Genomic DNA, 15,032 nt, shown 5'->3' with positions numbered 1-15,032 from the left:
CTGAGTAGGTCAAGCTTCACCAGGGCTTGGCTACCCACCTGGCCCTAGCTTTTTTTCCTATGTGTGTCTGTTTGTCTTTCCTCTATCCCTCATTGCCCCTGCACATCAGGTATCTCATTAATTAATGGCCACAGCCAGGAGAGATAAAAAGGTCACGGCAATGATATGGTTTAACTTAGGCCTAAGTTCCAATTCAAAATTAAGAAAGAACTTGCCCTTTATTACATATTTTCCTCAATTTTAATTTAAGATATCCATATGCATAATTTAAAATGTTAAAGTTCTATAAATTTTATAACGAAAACCAACAATTTCCATCTTACTTTCCTCATCCACAATTAATGCTACCCAGAAACAACCACTTACACACATTTAGGTCTTTCTTGTGGTATTTACCTTGATATTTCTAAATGACATTTCTAGAAGGCTACCACCTTCTATTTTTTAATTTTGGTTATCATCTATCATTGACTTCCCACTCTGTACGATGATATTCTCTTACACCCCCCATATTCTTCCAATTCTCACCCCCTCTTCTTAACATAGTTTGTGCTAGTCATTTCTGTCATTATAAGAAAATACCTGAGATAATTAAATTATAATGATAAAAGGTTTATTTTGGGCTCCCAGTTTTAGAGATTCTGGTAGAGGATTGGAGATAGACCTATGCTTTTAAGGCTGTGGTGAGGCAGCACTTCATGGTGGCAGTGCATGGTGGAGCAAACCCTCTCACCTTATGCCAAGAAGCAAAAGAGAGTGAGCATGGGGTCAGGATACCACAATCCACTTCAAGAGCACACTCCTAAAGAACTAAGGCACTATCGCTTAAAGTTTTCACCAGCTCCCAATAGTACCTCCCTGGGACCAAGATTTCTAACACTTTTAAGATCCAAACTTAGATAATATTCGACTTCCTTCCCTTTTCCTCTTTCTCTGTCTTCCTCTCCCTCACTTGTGCACACACTCACATGCACACGCACACTTTCTCTTTTGAGGCATCCCTTCTGGAGTCCTTCATCTCTCTGTTCTACTCAGAGATGCTGGTTGCTCCCCAGACCTGCTGCATCCAGCTGTCATCCAGGAATTTCCTCTGTCATCATTCTGGGATTCACTTCATCTCATTCCTATACTCTGTCTCCTATCTCTTGTTTCTTGGATCTCAAACATTCTTCTTTCTTAATTTACTTGCTTTTGATGGACCACAAGTTTCAGTCGCTTTGCTAAGAAAAGGTAGGTGGGAAGTCTATATTTCTGTTATCAATTTGTTACCTCTTAACTCTATTGTTTTTCTTTCTGATACTGGAGCTGGATCCTGTCAACATTCCTTTTGCCAGTTGGAATAATGCTAGCCTTTGTCAGTTGCAGGCCCTGGAAGGATTCTGTAAGTCACAGCAGAGAAAAAAGTCTTCTTGATTGCCTCACGCAGCTGCCAACAGGTGGACAGGGGACTTGGTGGCACTTACCCTCCATCACACTCCGGGGCCAGCTTCTTGTGGATCTGTTTTGGCTTCTGGTATCCCTAAGGAACTTCTCTGCCATTCCTCAGGCTTCAACCACACCCTCTATGATGAGATCTGAATTTCATCCTTTGGAGGAGGAAACCTTTCCAGTTGATTCCTTCCTCAGTTATGGATATTTTATCTCAGCCCTAGAGGAAGCAGAGGCTCCCTACACTTAGTATTCTCATATTCTTTAGGATCTTCTTTTACCCCCTTCTTAGTAGTTAATCATCTTTTACTAATTATGAATTCTTTGTATTCAGTTGTCCCTGCATCAGTCAGAATTCTAACTTAATTTTGTCTGATAATTTGCACATCTGAAAATGCCTTTATTCTATCATTTCATTTGATTGAATACTTGGCTAGTAGACAATTCTGGGTTGAGAATATTTCCTTCAGAATTTTGAATCCCCTTATATCTTTTTCTAGTTTCCATTGTCATTGCTAAGAAATTTGATGCCAGTTTGATTTCTGATTCACTGAACAATATTAAAAAAAAAAATCTCTGGAAGCTTTTAGGGTCTCCTCTTTATTATAGGGTCCTGGTATTTCATGATGAGTCTTGGTATGACTTTCATAGGTGTCTTGGTATTGCGTTGGACATAATCTGGAAACTGATGCCACTGAGTGTGAGACATTGTCTTCAATTATTTCTTTAATAACATGCTCCGCTTCGTTTTCTCTACTCCTTCTTTCTGGAATTTCTATTATATGGATATTGTACTGTGCACACAGGTCCTCTAAATTTCTAAATTTTTCTCTCCCATTCCCACCTCTGTCTTTTGTTTTTCTCTTAGCAGATTAACTTAACTCTTTGCACAATCTTTCTCTGCTACTGTGTAAGTTCACTGAAGAGCGAGGCATTGGGAAACTAGATGGAGCTTTTGTGTGAGTGGTGGTCTTCATCCCAGGGTGGCTGGACTGGACAGTCATAGTGCCCTCTGTAATATCTGTGAGTCTTTCCTCTTGAGTAGGTCTGTTTCCCCAGAGAGGAATATTCCAATCTTCTTGGGGGTGTCAGTCTGGATGCCATTGGTTTGGGGAGCTAAACAAAAGAAGGGTGATGAGATTCTTACCTTTCTTACATAGACTTTCATTTTCACTATAGTATAGCTGTTTCTGGCTTCCTGATCTCCTATGACCCAAGCTACTACAGTGCGGCCTCTTCAGAGAGAAAATCAATTTTCCATTGGGGTTTGGGTTGTTGTTATTTGGGGTACAGAGGAGCTCTGAGGGGTTCTAACTATATCCTATACAGACTTGCCCACCCTTCCATTTTTAGCACCTGTAATTTCTGAGTTTTTCTGGGGTTCTGTGGAGCTAATTATCTTGCTTCTGGGCTGTCCCCCCCCCCCCACGTTTCCTCACCTCTGGTTTGCTTCACCTTTCTTTTATTTAGTGAATAATATACCACTCACGTATCTGCCTTCCTCTCTCTGATATGTTATACTGTTTTCTCCTCTTTCTTTTGCATCACTCTTAAAGGTGTATGTCTTTTAGGCAATCTCTTTTGTGGTAGTAAGGTTTGGGAAGGAAGTGGAGGCAAACTCATGTATTTAATCTGGTTTATTTGAACAAAAGTCTTTTTTGCTTCTTAAAGTTTCATTCTATGAGGCATGAGATAAGAAAAAATAAAATTTCTCCCACTAGGCCTGTGGGGTAAATCTAGATAGAAATGCTACTTTAAAAAAAAACATTTTTAGCTGTAAACGAACGTAACACCTTTATTTTATTTATTTGTTTATTGTTATGTGGTGTGCTGAGAATCAAACCCAGTGCCTCACACATGCTAGGCAAGCTCTCCACCACTGAGCCACAACCCCAGGCCCAGAAATACTACTTTTTCTATATGCAAAGCTTACTCTTGGGAAAATACAAAATTTGAATTAAGATATCCTCTATGAACATAAACCTTTAAGACCTTAAGCATCAACACTTCAGTAAGTTAGAAATCCACTGAATTAACAGGTAAAAAGATACAATGAAGACTGCCTACATTAAAAGGAACCTGTGCATTTCATAATAACATGTTGATTGATATGGATGGAATAAACTATCCCCACATCTCGAAAGTTAATAGTTTGAAAAAGATAATAGTTGTTTGATGTATTTAAATTAGTTATTAGGTAAATTATTTATAGAAGAGAAAATAACTTCTTTCCAGGCTTGGAGAGTTCCTATCTATGGACATTTCTGTTAATTTGGGGGGAAGGTAAGAAAGGGGTTAGGTAGACGTGAACAGAGGTACAAGCTGAAACAGAAATCTGCTTGGACCTTATGCGGGCTCGTTCAGTAAGTCTAGGTAGCCACCTGTAATGAATGAGCTTCTCACTCTCACCAATAGTCAAAAAATAGTTTTAAATTCCTTGATTTTTTTTTACTTAAAATGACTTTTTTTCTCATACATTTATAACAGAGATAATAATTTTGAAAATTTTATTTTATTTATTTATTTTTTTTTAAAGATATTTATTTATTTATTTTAGTTCTCGGCAGACACAACATCTTTGATGTGGTGCTGAGGATCGAACCCGGGCCGCACGCATGCCAGGTGAGCGTGCTACCGCTTGAGCCACATCCCTAGCCCAATTTTGAAAATTTTAAACCAATGTAGTTTAAAATTTCTCTTAAAGTGCGATGCCCTGATTTTTCTCCTCACCGAATTAATATTTCACTGTCAGAGAAACAGCAGGCGTCTGCTGGAACAACAAATTTATTGCTCAGTTTGGTCCAACTTTCTTTCATTTTTTCCATCTTTGATAATAGTCTTGAAAGTCAGGCTTTGTTGGGAGAAAAAAAAAATGTCAGACTTCACTTACCAAAACCGAAGTTTAGTGACCTGCACATAAAACTCCACTCAAAAGACCTTAGAATATGAGATAGAGCAATGCCCCCTAGCCCAGAGAGGATAAGTGGGTGATGCTTCCAGCCCGAGAGTGAGAGGAAGGGGGAAGATTCAGGAGGCACAGGATAAGGTGAAGAAGACTTTAGGATCCCTCAAGAAGGGTACCAGCAATCTCTTCCCTGACTGACTGAAGGTAAGTGACACTTCCCTTAAAAACCACAGAGCATCCCAGAGAAACTCCAGATGGGTTCAAGGAGATTCTGTCGACATCCAGGCCTGCACTTTGGGTTATAAAGGATAAAAATCTACCTAATCTTCCCAGTTGAGAGTAAATAAGGAATGCCACCTGCAAATTAGTGGCACTTTAGAGTTTTGTCTTCTATTCAAAAACTGCTATTTTAAATAACAATAGGTTATTTAAAAAACTCTTTTCATGGTTCTGGCTCTATGATAAGTATTTTACATGGATTATCATGTGTGTGTGTGTGTGTGTGTGTATTTTAGAATAGTGTTATAGAGACATTCTTCCTTTTTTAGTTGTTGATGAACCTTTATTTTATTTGTTTGTATGTGGTGCTGAGAATTGAACCCAGTGCCTCACACATGCTAGGCAAGCGCTCTACCACTGAGCCACAACCCCAGTCCCCAAGAGAGACACTCTTTGAAGAAGGGTAATGAAGACTAAAGGAAGAGAAATATCTTGTTCATGATGTCCTGCTAGGAAGTGTGAGAAGCCAAGCTCTGGCTAAGTTCCTAATGCCTCTGCAAGGCTGCATCTCCCCTGAACTTCTCTTTCTTTTCTGAACTCTAATCCTTAATGCTATGCGTATCTTCCCCCCAAGCAAGAGATAAGTTTGCAACTATTTACACCTTGTTCAGAGACAAGATTTGCAGTGTATTTGAAACTGATTCACACTAAACTGTTACCTCAGCCAGCCACCCTCATTTAAAAAACTTTATTGAGGTATAAATTTACATAAAATTCACCCACCCTAAGTGTACAATGCAATGACTTTTATTAGGTTCACTGAGCTATGCAACCTGCCCTTAAGAATTCATTTTTAGGATATTTTTATCATCCAAACAAATTCCTTCATGCTCAGTTACAGTACATTCACATTTCCACCCTCAGGCATGGATACCACTTTCCTTTCTGTCTCTATAGATTTGCCTTTTTAAGGATCCTGGAGAAAAAAGAAATTGGACAGTAAAGGGTATTTTGTGTTTGACTTCTTTTCCTTAGCTTAATCTTTATGAGACTTTGAAGTGTGTTTTAGTTCCTCTTTTAAATTGCTGAATACTATTCCTTCGGGTTGATATGCCTTATTTTGTTTATCTATTCAGTGGTAGATTGACATTTGGATTGTTCCTATTTTTTGGCTGTTGTAAATAAAGCTGCTATGAACATTTACGTACTTGTCTTTGGGTGGACTCATATCTTCATTTTTCTTGAACAGATATCCAGGAGTGAAATTGCTGGATCATATGATCAGTCATCTCTGAATACGAATTCAAAGATTTTCCCTTAACTAAAGGAATTTCAACCATTAATAAGCAATGGAGAGACTTATAAAGCTGGAGGGACATCAGGCTCTCACTGAAAGGAAATCTAGTTTTATTCTTTAAGAGTGACTTGTAGAGTGCTTCTGGTCCTCACAGAAGATAGACTATGTACTCTCTAGATGAGGGTAGGTTTTTGTTTTGGGAAAATTGGCATAATACTGCTGAGATCAATCCCAGTTTGCAGGGTTGAAGAACACTTTTCTGCAAAGGCTAGTGTTGTGAGGTCTTTCAAGAAATCTCCCTCTAAACACACTGGCCATCTACTAAATGAATTCAGCCTGCAGTTATGTATTGTTGGCCTACACAACAAAGTTTGTATTTTAAAAAGATTAGATTTGATTGTTTATAAGTTGGTCATGCATTCTCCATTTTCCCCACATTTCCCACTACTCCCGACTGACCAACATAAGAACAAAGTTAGAGAACTCACATTATCTGATCTCCAGGCTCACTATCAAGTTACAGTAATCAAAACATTGTGGTGTTTGGTGGACTTGGAGATCAATGCAGAAAAATAGAACACAGGAATCAACCCACTCTGATGTGGTCCTTTGATTTTTTTTTTAAATAAAGGTGCAAAGTTGATTTAATGGAAAAGATAATCTTTTCAAGAAATGGTGTTAGAACTATTGGACACTTGTATATAAAATTCTCACAAAAACAAAACGCAAGCTAAAAAACCACTGCTCTTCAAAAATAGCGCTGAAAAAATAAAAAGAAAGCCACAGACTGGAAGAAAATATTTGCAAACCACATTATCTCCCATAGGACTGGGAACCACAGTTTATATATAAAGAACCCTTTTAAAATAGCTTCATAATAAAGAAACAAGTAAACCAATAAGAAAATGGGCAAGAGATTTGAACATACACTATACCAAACATAGAGATGGCAAATCAGGCACATTAAAAGATACTCAACATTTTTAGTCATTAGAGAAAAGTAAATTAAAACCATAATATGTTACTGATACATCTATTAGAATGGCTAACCTTTAAAAAGTAAAGCAAAAATGACTTTCAATACTCAATTCTGGCAAGGATGCAAAGCAGCATTTATACAGTTTGTGACAATGCAAAATGTTATAGCTCCTTTGTAAAATAGTTTGGCATTTTTTTAATAAAGTTAAACATACACTTACCACATCATCCAGAAATCCCACTCCTAGCATTTTTCTAGGAGAAATGAAAACTTAATTCACAAAAAAATTATACATGAATGTTATAGCTATTTTATTTGTAATCACCCCAAACTGGAAACAAAACAAATGTGCTTCGCCTGGTTAGTAGTTATACACACTGGTATGTCCATAACAGGGAATACCACTCAGCAATAAAAAGGAACAGAGGGCTGATACAAAATGTGGATGAACCTCAGATGCACTCTGCTAAGAAAAGGAAATCAGACCCAAGAGGTCTTATGTTGTTTGATTCTATGTATACAATGTTCTTAAAAATGTAAAGCAGAAAAAAAAAAGATGGGTGGTTACTGGAGTTTAAAAGTGGGGAAAAGATTGTAAACAAAGAAGCAAAAAGAGACTAGGGAAGAAAGGCAGCTATCAGGACATTTGATTGCAGGGGTGGTTGTAACTGGGGTTTGTCCAAACACATAGGACTGTACAGTCTGCACTAAAAAATGAAGAATTCTACTGTAGGTAATATAAGGCTGCTTTATAGTGCTATTTTTCATTTACAAGATAGTAACCTAATGTTCCAAGTAACTGAAATATGGAGAAAGTATCTCTCTTTGACTAATTATTAAGACTTAAATATGAGAAAAGTCAGCTTTCCAAATTTAGCTTGTATAGAAGACACAATGGTGGAGTCTTCCAGCACAAATCTAAATAAAGCTTTTCTGGTCATCTGTCTAGGCATGCTCATGTGTTTTCCTCTCTAATATAGCTATTAAGCCTATGAAATCTTTTCAGTTTCTACTTCATCTATGAGCACTTCTCATTTAAGTTTTCTGGTGTGCACGCAGAGTGATTCTGCTGCCTCGCTTTACATCTTCTGTTGCCTCTGACAGCAGCGATTGCCAATCATGTTTAATTTTGTTTGCCCAGAATAACAATGAAATGCTAAAAATATATATATTCTATTCACACTTCTTTTTGCTCTTATAGTAACAGAAGAGCCTTAATGTCCTCTGAGGAAGCTTCTGGTAAAACAGAAGAAACATTATGAATAATTAAAAAATATGATATTTACTCCAGGAGAAAGATAAATCTTTGAAAAATCTCTGCTGGCAGAAAGCTTCACAATCAGGTATCATATCCTTACAAATAAATTGCTAGTCTTTTCTGGTGTCAAGGGATTTTCATAGTCAGATATTAATGAGATAAAGATGCTCAACCTGATCATTAAGGGTGGGAAGAAAGAGGATTGAGCTACTTCTTGTTAATTCTTATCATTCTTCATTGTGAACTAACAAGTAAGTACCAGATGCTTAGCATTGTGCAAAAACTAGAGCTATAAAAGGAGAAGCAGATCCTAGAGAGTTTTTTTTTTTTTTTGAGAGAGAGAGAGATTTGACTTCAAAATATTCAGACTTAGGAAATTAACTTATTTGCTTTTTCATCAGAGAGATTGATCTTAATGGGATTGGCCATGTGACCTACTGTTGTTTTACTACATATAAATACAGGAAAAAAATTCCCTATTTCCTGGGTGAGGAATTAAGGTCAATTGAAGAAAGAAGTGCTCAGTTAGTCAATCTCGACAATCAATTTTTATAGTAACTGGCTGGGCTTCAGTAGACTTGGCTCCAGTTCCACTGTGACTTTAGTTGTTGACTCTGGGCGAGTCATACTGAGGGGCCTTAGTTTTCTTATATGTACAAAGATGGGGTTCAATCTGATAATCCCTAAAATTAACTACAGCTCTAAAAATCACTTCTGATTCTGCATGCAACACCACTTTTCAAATTATTTGAATACAATGTATAAACTTATATTAAATATAATTAAATTCTTGATAATTCAGAATGCATTTCAAAATGCTGCTTAGAGGCATTACTATGCACAGCCTAGCAAAGTTCTGGTTAAAGAGAAGTTTCAGACTAATGGAATCCTCATTAGATTAGCTTTTACAAGTGTGTTACACAAATATAAAATTCTAATGGCAGTGAAAAATTTACCCTCATTTTAATAAAACAAACCCTAATTCTTTAATTAACCAGGAAAATAAAGAGATGTAACTCTCTTGTTCAGGGCTGATTTGTTCATATATAACATTTGGATAGTTGTTAATCAATTCTTACTCCTTCATTAATGGGAAATACAGATTATCAGATGAAATTTATGAAAATATTTGGACAAGCAAGACTATTCTGATGGGCCCTAGGTAGGCTTTGCAATGCAATTTCTTCTGTATTTTTAATATAGACAATGAATTTAGAAACTAACAAATTAATAACCAATTATAATTACAGTTAACCTCCACTGATGGGTTAAGGCTAATTGACATTTGTGATATTTGGATATGAAATGCGCATTTCCTTCCTTCATTCCATCTTTTCTTCACCAAGCATTTATTGCATGGTTACTATACCAGACTCTGTAATTGCCAGATATAAAAACATAGATCAGGGCTGGGGCTGGGGCTCAGCAGTTGCTCACTTGCCTGGCAGGGTGAGGCACTGGGTTCAATTCTCAGCACCACATATAAATAAATAACAACAACTAAAAAAATTTTAAAAATATATATCAAACAAAAATCCCCGAGGGTCACAATCTATCAGGCAAAACATGATTTGATCATTATAATGATGAGACAATTTATTGATAGAGATATATGAAGACTAAAAGGGGAGAATTTACTAAAATTGAAGCTTTCTGTCTCTGAATACATCTATGTCTCTCTCATACATACACAATTTTGCTTGAAATGACCACTCCATATCAAATCTCAAAGAAAAACTTTGACTCATTCTTAAGTTTTTTGAAGCACTCATTTGTACATCACTAACGTATTTTTCATTCATTTTTGAAAGCAGATGCGAGAACTTATGTTTAGAAAAATTCCTATGATTTTGTAGTTGCCATGAGTAGAGAAATTAAAAGTAACTTCAAAAAAGCACTTAAAAATCGTTTTAGATGGAATGGTTATTTAGCTTTAATGAAAATGAAGAAAGAAGGCACTTTTGATACATTCTGAATAGGAATAATAGTATGACCTTTCTGGAGGGAAATATGGCAGGATTTGCCAGAAGGTTTACAAATGTATGTACTTGGATGCAACAAATTAATCTTAAGAAAGTAACTGAGAATGAAAGCAAAGATTCAGCTATTAGCATACACACATTTAGGATTGCTATATCTTTTTGGTGAATATACCCTTGTATCATTATGTAATGTCCTGCTTTATTCCCAAGCCCCAAAAGTGGAATAACATTTTGTCAGTTAGTTAATGTAGGGATACAAATATATGCAACACCTTTTATAAGCAGTGGCAATCTGAAAAAAATCGAGTATTTCACTCACAATTAAAAACAGTTGCTTAGATTCTGCTCGAGGCTGAGCAGGTACATGTTAGTGATAACATGCATTTGTAGAAATAGCTTTCTATTATTAATAGTCTGAGATGCATGACTTCTAATTAGACCTGAAACAAATAACAGTAAACCTTACGCATTATTCATGATCGTACCAGGGTTTACTGCCAGATAAAATTGTTTCTGTAAAATCCATATGATTTGTTATATGATCCCATTGGATAAATTTTATAGCTTTCCTATGGTTTTGTGCTTTGTCTTAATATTATTTTGAGCACCCCTTTGAGTTTATATTACAGCATTTAAAAACCATCAGTATTTTATAAGTAGGTAGAATGTCTCACACAAAATAGAGAACAAAGCTACATTGCTGTCTTTAGACCAAGTCTTCCTCACTCAATTATCTGGATAGTGGGCTGAGAGTTAAGTGAGCTCAAGATTGTGCTGACACCTTGTGTCTAAATGTACTTATGAGAAATTTTACGAAGCTGAAAAATTAAAATAGGAACCCTAATGTATAGGAGTGGTGTCTATTGCACCACTCCTCTGGTTTGGATATTTTTCTGGATTATACTTGATTTTCCCCTTTCACTGTTCATTGGCTCCCACACTACATGCTATTGTTTGGTTGCTGCCATTTGGAAAAATGCTCATGTCTAAGTAATGTGGTTACGTTACAGTGTAGAGCTCTTTAAAACAGAAGGTGTTACACATACTCTTCACTTTTTCTGTCTCTCTTTAATTCATTATTTAGGAAATAACCATTTTAAATTGTTTCTCTGCAGGTTAGAAGCTAAGAATAGGAACCACACCTTTTACTATAATTCTGTACAAAATTTAGCAAAGTTTCATATAAATATAGTTACCTTCAAAAAAAAAAAGGATTCAGGAGGCTGGGGTTTGTGTCCAACTACAACTAAAAAATAAATATTTTAAAAAATAAAAGGATTTAGAGAACTACATTTACACAACACTTACCATATGCCAGGCCCTGTTCAATGTATGTTATAAACTTTATCATTTAATAAATAAGATTCATAACATATAGAATCATGATTTGTAGGTCCCATCCATCAATCTTCCACTGGACCAGAACCTGTGTTTTTGAGCTAGCCTGGAAACAACAAATAGTCTTGACCAATCTCTGAATTCCTTGACACTACTACATCTTTGATGAGTCTTTCTGTGTTAATCTATTTCTTTTTTAAAAAATTTTTAGTTGTTGGGGGCTGGGGATGTGGCTCAAGCGGTAACACACTCTCCTGGCATGCGCCGGGCTCTGGGTTCAATCCTCAGCACCACATAAAAATAAAATAAAGATGTTGTGTCCACCAAAAACTGAAAAATAAATATTAGAAAATTCTCTCTCTTTCTCTCTCTCTCTCTCTCTTAAAAAATTTTTTAGTTATATATGGATATAATATCTTTAATTAATTTTTCTTTTTAAAATTTTAATTTGTTGCATATGACAGCAGAATGCATGACAATTCATATTACAAACACAGAGCACAATTTTTATATCTCTGGTTGTACATAAAGTAGAGTCACATCATTTGTGTCTTCATACATGTACTTAGGATAATGATGTTCATCTCATTCCTCCATCTTCCCTACCCCCATGCAGGGCTCCTCTCTTCTCCTCCTTCCCCTTTCCCCCTCTCCCCTATCTAGAGTTCATCTAATCCTCTCATGCCCCTCCTCCACCATATTATGAATCAGTAGCCTTAAATCAGAGAAAACATTCGGCATTTGGATTTTTGGGACTGGCTAACTTCACTTAGCATTATAGTCTCCAACTCCATTCATTTACCTGCAAATGCCATGACTTTTTTTTTTTTTTTTTTTTTAGAGAGAGAGAGAGAGAATCTTTTTTGTAGATGGACAGATGGACACAACACAATGCCTTTATTTTTTTTATGTGGTGCTGAGAATCGAACCCGGGTCCCACCCGTGCTAGTTGAGTGCTCTACCGCTGAGCCACAATCCCAACCCCCAAAATGCCATGATTTTTATTCTCTTTTAATACTGAATGATATTCCACTGTGTATATATACCACACTTTCTTTATCCATTCATCTACTGAAAGGGATCTAGGTTGGTTCCACAGTTGAGCTATTGTGAATTGTGCTGCTATAAACATTGATGTGGCTGTGTCCCTGTAGTATGCTGTTTTTAAGTCCTTTGGGTATAGACCAAAGAGTGGGATAACCGGGTCAAATGGTGGTTCTATTCCCAGTTTTCCAATGAATCTCCATACTCTTTTCCATATTGGCTGCACCAATTTGCCAGCAATGTATGAGTGTGCCTTTTTCCGCACATCCTCAGCAACACTTATTGTTGTTTGTATTCTTAATAGATGCCATTCTGACTGGAGTGAGATGAAATCTTAGAGTAGCTTTGATTTGCATTTCTCCAGTTGCTAGAGTTGTTGAACATTTTTTCATATATTTGTTGATTGATTATACATCTTCTTCTGAGAAGTGTTGTTCAGCTCCTTGGCCCATTTATTGATTGGGTTATTTGTTTTTTTGGTGTTAAGATTTTTGAGTTCTTTATATATCCTAGAGATTAGTGCTCTATCTGATGTGTATGTGGTAAAAATTTATTCCCAATTTGTAGGCTCTCTGTTCATCTCACTGATTGTTTCTTTTGCTGAGAAGAATCTTTTTAGTTTGAGTCCATCCCATTTATTGATTCTTTTTTAAAATTTTTTAAGTTGTAGATGGATACAATCTTTATTTATTTATTTTTATGTGGTGCTGAGGATCGAACCCAGTGCCTCACGTGTGTGAGGCAGGCATTCTACCACTGAGCTACAACCCCAGCCCTTGATTCTTGATATTAATTCTTGCACTATACGAGTCTTATTAAGGAAGTTGAGGTCTAGTCCGACATGATGGAGATTTGGGCCTACTTTATCGTCTAATAGATGCAGTGTCTCTGGTTTAATTCCTAGGTCCTTGATCCACTTTGAGTTGAGTTTTGTGCATGTTTTGAAAGATAGAGATTTAATTTCAATTTGTTGCATATGGATTTCCAGTTTTCCCAGCACCATTTGTTGAAGAGGCTATCTTTTCTCCAATGTATATTTTTGGCACTTTTGTCTAATATAAGATAACTGTAATTATGTAGGTTAGTCTCTGTGTCCTCTATTCTGTACTATTGGTCTCAAGTCTATTTTGGTGACAATACCATGCTGGCTTTTTGTTTTTTAACTGTTGCTCTGTAGTATAATTTAAGGTCTGGTATAGTGATACCTCCTGTTTCACTCTTCTTGCTAAGGATTGCTTTAGGTATTCTGGGTCTCTTATTTTTCCAGATGAATTTCATGACTGCTTTTTCTATTTTTATGAGGAATGTCATTGGGACTTTGATTGGAATTGTATTAAATCTGTATAGTGCTTTTGGTAGTATGGTCGTTTTGACAATACTAATTCTGCCTAAGAACAAGGTAGAGCTTTCCATTTTCTAAATTCTTCTTTAATTTCTTTCTTTAGTGCCCTGTAGTTTTTGTTATAGAGGTCTTTCACTTTTTTTGTTAGGTCGATTCCCAAGTATTTTATTTTTTTCAGGCTATTGTAAATGGGGTAGTTTTCCTCATATCCCTTTCAGAGGATTTGTCACTGATATACAGAAATGCCTTTGATTTATGAGTGTTGATTTTATAACCTACTACTTTGCTGAATTCATTTACTAGTTCTAGAAGTTTTCTGGTGGAATTTTTTGGGTCTTCTAGGTATAGAATCATATCATTAGCAAATAGTGCTAATTTGAGTTCTTCTTTTCCTATCTGTATTCCTTTAATTTCTTTTTTCTGTGTAATTGCTCTGGCCAGTGTTTATTTGTACGTAGTGCTGAGGATCAAACTCAGCGTCTCACACATGCTAGGCGAGTGTTGTACCGTGGAGCTACAACCCCAGCCCCTAATCTGTTTCTTTTTACTATAATGAAACACCCAGGTCAGGCTTCTTTATAAAGAAAAGAGATTAATTTAGCTCACAGCTCAAGGTTCAAGGACATAGGCATCAGCTTAATCCGGTAAAGACCTTAAGGTGGTTGGTGTCACAATGGAGGGAACACATATGAGAGGAAGAGAATACATTGCCAGTTAGGAAGCCACAGAGATCCCAGAGAGCAGAAGTCCCAGAGATCCCTTCCAAGGGCATGTTCTCATTTGACCTAAGGACCTTCAACCAGGCCCCACACCTTTTAAGGATGGACTTTTAGTCCCACCAGCCCTTAACATTGCCTCATTGAGGCCAAGCCTCCAACACATGAACCTTTGGGGAACACACTCAAGTCATATGTAAAACACAGCAGTTTTACTTGCTAAATATTCCTGAAAAGCCTTAAGAGTGATCATATCCATGTATCTGCAAGTTAGTCTTGGGTTTCACTTACCCTGGTATAGAGGAAGAATGTCTTTCAGTGTCTTTCTGGAAGCTCAACTTTACATCTATAAACCCCTTGATGCCCTCTTCCAGAATCCAGTGGGTATGATCACTCTTAAGGCTTTTCAAGAATATTTAGCAGTGAAACTGTTATGTTTTACATATGACTTGAGTGCGTCATATGTAAAACTTGAGTGTTTCATAGATGAAAAAGATGTTTTGCTGTTGGCAAAACTCATAGAG

Source organism: Marmota monax, unplaced genomic scaffold (genome assembly GCF_021218885.2).
Source record: "Marmota monax isolate L192 unplaced genomic scaffold, Marmota_monax_Labrador192_F-V1.1 WCK01_AAM20220418_F8-fsc00105, whole genome shotgun sequence".
Taxonomy (NCBI): domain Eukaryota; kingdom Metazoa; phylum Chordata; class Mammalia; order Rodentia; family Sciuridae; genus Marmota; species Marmota monax.
Note: the sequence above shows the minus strand (reverse complement) of the source record.